This window comes from Lutra lutra, chromosome 6, assembly GCF_902655055.1.
Source record: "Lutra lutra chromosome 6, mLutLut1.2, whole genome shotgun sequence".
Taxonomy (NCBI): Eukaryota; Metazoa; Chordata; class Mammalia; order Carnivora; family Mustelidae; genus Lutra; species Lutra lutra.
In genome coordinates this window covers 90,678,791-90,684,988 of record NC_062283.1, presented here as the reverse complement: position 1 = coordinate 90,684,988, position 6,198 = coordinate 90,678,791, and the positions used below count along the sequence as shown (strand labels likewise).

Below are 6,198 nucleotides of genomic sequence, written 5' to 3'. Positions count from 1 at the left end.
TTAACCACTAGCCATATTTATCAGAGAAATAAGGGAAGATGCAAATTACCAATATGAGAAATGATAGAAGTTATATCAATATAGATTCTACACATAAAAAGGAAAATAAGAAAGTATTTTGCACGTTGTGCTAACAAATTCAACACAGATGAAATGGAAAAATTCCTTGAAAAACATAGATGACCAAAGGTCACTGAAGAAATAAGTAATCTTAATAATGTTATACTTATTAAAGAAAACGAATTGGTCATTTAAAATCTCTCACAAAGAAAATTCCATGCCCACATAGTTTCACTAGAGAATTCTTGCAAGTTTTAAGAAAGAGATAATAACAATTTTGTAGAAATTATTCTAGAAAATTGAAGAGGAATTCTTCTTATCTCAATCTGTGAGGATTTCATCCCCCGAAACCAAAAGCAGATAAAGATGTGAAGTCCAAAAAATTCTATACCAATATCCTTCACAAATAAAAATGTTAATTTTTTTTTAAACTTTCACAAATCAAGTCTAATGATATATAAAAAAGATAGTACATCATGAAAAAGTGGAGTTCATCCCAGGAAAGCAACATGGATGAGCAATTTTGATCTAAGATTTGAAAGTCTATTAATTTAATTTATCAAATTAAAACACTGGAAAAGAAAAGCTGTATGATCATCTCAATAGCTGCAGAAGTATTTAACAAAACTCAACATACATTTCTGTTAAAAACTGTCAGCAAATTAGAAAGAGAAGGGAACTTGCTCAGTTTGATAAAAGCCATTCATGAAAACCTATTACTACTATCATATTTAAGGATGAAGGAATAAATCTTTCCTCCTAAAATCAGGAAAAATAGGCCTGCGCACTGAAGCACCACGCTTAGCGGGGTTGCCGAGTGGTCTTTCGGGCCTGGCAGATTGTTTTCTCTCTTTAGTGGTTTCCAGGGCCAGGGAATAGCAGTGTGCGGCTGCCTTACAACTAATGGCAAACCCAGCAAGCCACGGGCAGCGCCAGGAGTGTGCGGTTCCGAAAGACGGTCCCCCCCTGGCTACAGGACGGGCCGAGCCTCCGACCTTCCTCCGCTGGCTCCGCCCCTTACCCCGGAAGCGCTTACTGTGGGTGGAGATTTCTGGGCCAGTTGGGGAAGCGGAGCTTCATTTTTGTCTGACATCTTAGCCAGGCTGTAGGGGTGGATGCTGCTCTCCCAGCTTCACTATGTCCCTCAAGGATGACAAGAAGAAAGATGAGGGAAGACTGGCCAAAAAAGACAAAGACCCAGTGCACAAATTTGGGGGCAAGGTCAAAAAGAAGAAATGGTCCAAAGGCAAAGTTCGGGACAAGTTCAGTAATTTGGTCTTGTTTGATAAAGCGACATATAACAAACTCTGTAAAGAAGTTCCCAACTATAAGCTTGTAACTCCAGCTGTTGTCTCTGAGAGACTTGAGGTTCCCTGGCCAGGGCAGCCCATCAGGAGCTCCTTAGTACAGGACTTATTAAACTGGTTTCAAAGCACAGAGCTCAAGTAATTTACACCAGAAACACCAAGGGTGGAGATGCCCCAGCTGCTGGTGAAGATGCATGAACAAGATCCACCAACTGTACGTTTTGGAAAATAAAACTTTATTGAATAAAAAAAAAATCAGGAAAAATACAGCAATGTCTGAACTTATTATATCTATTTAACGTTGTGCTAAAGGCTCTAGATAGTACAAGTAGGATAAAAAAGAAAGGCACCAGATTAGAGAAGAACTACTAGGGCGCCTGGGTGGCTCAGTGGGTTAAGCCTCTGCCTTCGGCTCAGGTCATGATCTCAGGGTCGGGATCGAGGCCCGCATCAGGCTCTGCTCAGCGGGGAGCCTGCTTTCTCCTCTCTCTCTCTCTCTCTGCCTGCCTCTCTGCCTGCTTGTGATCTCTCTCTCTCTGTTTCAAATAAATAAGTAAAATCTTTTTTTAAAAAAAGAACTAATAAGTTCTCCTTATTGTTAAACAAAAATGAGTGCATAAAAAATCCTTTGGAACCTGCAAAAAAGCTGCTATTCCTAATGGTAAAGTTTATCAAATTGGCAGAACACCAAAGAAAAAATCAATTCTGTTTTCAATATTCTTGCAAAAAAAATGAAAATCTATTTTTTTTAAGATTTTTATTTATTTATTCAAAGACAGAGAGGATGTGAGAGAGAGCTCACAAGCAGGGGGAGGGGTGGAGAGAGAAGCAGCCTCCCTGCTGAACAGGGAGTTGGATGTGGGACTCATCCCAGGACCCTGGAATTCTGACCCAGCCAAAGGCAGACGCTTAACTGACTGAGCCACCCAGGTGCCAGAAAATTAAAATTTTAAAAATTATTAAAAAATGCAAATCTTGTAGGAATGAATTTGACAACAGATAAGCAAGACTGATGTTTCAGTATCTACAAAACATTGCTAAAACGAACTGGAGAAAACCCAAGTAAATGAAGAGATAGCAACCCTCCATTATAATGTCAATTCTCCCTAAATTAGTCTAAGTTCAGTGCAATCCCAATCAAAATCCCAACAGGTTGTTTTGTAGATATTGACAAGCTGATTCCAAAATTCATATGAAAATGTGATGGACCTGAAAAAATAAACACAATTTGGAAAATGTAGAATAAATTTAGAGAATTAATTCTACCTGATTTCTTCTTATTGACTTATTATATTATTTTTATAAAAGACTTATTGTATATGACTTATTATAAAACTACCATAATCAAGATGATAAGGTAGCCATGTAAAGATAGGTAAATCAGTGAAATAGAGTTAAGAAATAGAGCTTTGCATATATGAATAACTGATTTTTAATCATGTTGCAAAGGCAATTCAGTAGCAAAAGATATTCTTTCAATCATGCTGGAATAATTGAATATCTATACACAAAATACATGAACTTCCATCTTATATAAAGGCATATATAAAAATTAATTCAAAATTGATTATAGATCTAAGTGTAAAATCTAAAAGTGTAAAGCTTTTAGGTGAAAGTGTAACAATTTCTTTGTGAAACAAAGATTTCATAGGTAAAATACCAAAAACAGGGTCCATAAAATAAATAAATTGGTAAATTGGATTTAATTAAAGTTAAAAATCATTTTCAAAAAACACTGATAAAAGGATGAAAAGACAAATCACAGACTAGAGAAAATATTTTCCAATCATATGTCCGATAAAAGAACTGTATCTAGAGAAGAAAAAGATCTTTCAAAACAAAAATCCAGTTTAAAAAGATGGACAAAAGAGTGGAACAGGTATTCACCAATGAAAGTATACAAATGGCCTAAAAGGACATGGAAAGATATTCTACATTATTAGTCATTAGAAAAATGCAAATTAAAACCACAGTCATATAGCACTAAGCATCTATTATAATTAAAGACTGATCCATCTGAGTGTTGATGAGGAGGTACAGAAGTGCAACTCTCGGGGCGCCTGGGTGGCTCAGTGGGTTAAGCCGCTGCCTTCGGCTCAGGTCATGATCTCGGGGTCCTGGGATCGAGTCCCGCATCGGGCTCTCTGCTCAACGGGGAGCCTGTTTCCCTCTCTCTCTCTCTCTGCCTGCCCCTCTGTCTACTGTGATCTCTCTCTGTCAAATAAATTAAAAAAAAAAAAAAACGATTATTTAAAAAAAAAAAAGAAGTGCAACTCTCATACACTGATGGTAGGACTTTTTAAATGGTACAACCACTTTGGAAAGTTGTTTAGCAGGTTTTTTTGTTGCTGTTCTTAAGTTAAATGTACATATGACCTAATCATCCCAATCCTAGGTATGTATCCAAGAACAATGAAATCTTATGTCTATACAAAGACTTGTATATGAATGTTCAGAATAGTTTTATTTGTAATAACCAAAAGCTGGTGAAAGCTCAAATTCCATCATTAGGTGAATGAACAAACACATAGGATATATCCATACAACAGAACGTTATTCAGCAGTACAAAAAAATAGACTACTGGTATACCCTACGACAGGAATAGACCTCCAAATAATTATTCTGAGTGAAAGAAGCCAGACTTCCCAATTCACCCTCAGAGTACTATATATTGATTGATTCTACTTATATGAAACTCTAGAAGGTACAAAGTAGTCTACAGTGACAGAAAGCAGGTCAATCATCTCCTGGGGATTGAGACAGGATAGAAGGAAGAGAGAGTATTATTAACAAGGGTCATAAGAAATGTCTTGCGGGTGATGGATACGTCCACTATCTTGTCTATGAGGATGATCTGTGAGTATATCCATATGTCAAAACTAATCTAGTTGTACACTTTCAACATGTTTAGTTTATTATATATAAATTATACACAATAAGCTTTTTTTAAAGGAAAAAAGAAATAACTGGTAGAAATGTTTAGCCAAGAAAAAAATGTAAGATGAATAGGATAAGCATGCTTAAAAACTTGAAAGACTATCTCTGAGCCAGATGGCTCTAGAAGAACTTAACAGGAAGAAAAATTGGGGTTATACAGATGTGTAACCCTGCTAAATCCATGCTCTACATAGTCGAGTGTTAGAATGGTGCTATAATCAAGAGACACAGTCCAGCTAACAAAAAGGGACATAAGAGTAATTCTACTTCCTCCCTTGCATTTCTTGCACAATATGAAGTATAAAATCTCCAGTGATTCTTCTTAAAATTTCCTTTCCCCCTCCAACATATTTCTCATACTCTTGGTTCTGTGCCATATTCCTCAGAAATGTCTTCTCTTAGCCCATCTGCTTTTTATTCTTCTCTTTACTGTTCCTGGTTCTGCCTCACAAAAGTCTAAACAAATAGTCTGGCGACAGCAGACCTGTCCTTGGAAAATGAAGAAGGGGAAAAAACCGAGTGGGTGACACTAGATTCTACTTCACCAATCTAAGTGCAAGAAAAACTTTGGAAAATTCACTCAGTGAGGGGGAGAGCACTGATGAAGTTAAGAGCATGGGCTCCAGAGCTAGAATTTTGGGGTGCTATGCTCTGCTCTATTATGTACTAGCTGTGTGACATTGATAAATCTATCCAACATCTCTGAGCTTCATTTACCTCATCTGTGAAATAGAGAAAATAATAGCCTCCTAAGAGGAATCTTTGAGCCTTAAATGATTTAATTCATGTAAGACACTTAGAACTAAACCTGGCAATATAGGAAGCTCTCTGTAAGTACGAGCTATTCATATTGTATATTAATAATCTTGACCCTTTCACACCAAAGATATTTTTGGAAATGGGTGCTTAGCCAAATGGAATGGACAACCTCAAGTGGCAGCGAGCTTCCTCTTTCTAGAAGTGGTCAAACCAATACTATATGAGTATTCCACAGGGAAATTGCACATCAGGTTAATTCATTTGATACTGACTAGACCAGGAGCCACGGAATTCTCTTTCATATATGAGAGGCTATATCTCCATGCAGCTTTTTCTGTCTTGGTTATTTTTTTCTTGCTTTCCCAATTCATCCACCCTAGATCAGAACATCCTGAATTCTCTTGATCCTAGATTTTTTATTTTAGCTTGAAGGTGTTTCATAAAAAGCCTTCTTTCAGGTGACAAAACTGACAATTCATAAAAGAGAGAAATAAAAATATGAAAATGTTAACCTCACAGGAAATCAAATATTTGATAATATGAAGAATGCCCCTGCCTTGTGTATATACAAGTTTTTAAACCACTTAGATTTTTATAAAAAATGTAAAATGTTTTCAGCCAACTGACACCTACACAAAACAAATCTTTTTTGCAAGATGGATGAAACAGAAAAACAAATTTGAAGTTAATATCTTCCAAATAGAGAATTGACAGGTATTTAACTACAAAATTCATTTCCCTGTTTTCTTTTTTTCCCTACTCCTTTTGCATTCAGGAAAATTCTAAGTAAACAAACAGGTTTTTCTACCCTGGTGTTCAAAGGAAAATCCATTTTCTAATCAGAGTGAAATCAGTAATAATTATCAGAGTTTGTCCCCACATCTGACTTTTCTCTATCCCCAGCACGTGGGTGGGGTGCTTTTCCTTCAGTTAAAGGCTATTACCACCTCCTCCTGAGAATTCAGCCCCCCTTTCCTGTGCCTTTAATCTTTCTCTTTACTCTGACATCCCCCCAAACCTATCCCCATGCTCCTCCCGTTCATTAAAAACCCTCCTTCAACCTTAGATCCAGCTATCTACCAATCTATTATATCTCTGCTCATTTTGTCTCTCCACTACCTCCCTCTTCTCCCC

At 36.8% G+C, this 6,198-nt stretch overlaps 1 pseudogene; it reads left to right on the top strand.

Annotated features, from left to right (window-relative positions):
* The first annotated feature begins 1,107 nt into the window (after positions 1 to 1,107).
* LOC125102530 (40S ribosomal protein S25-like) lies at positions 1,108 to 1,634 on the top strand (annotated as a pseudogene).
* The last annotated feature ends 4,564 nt before the right edge of the window (positions 1,635 to 6,198 follow it).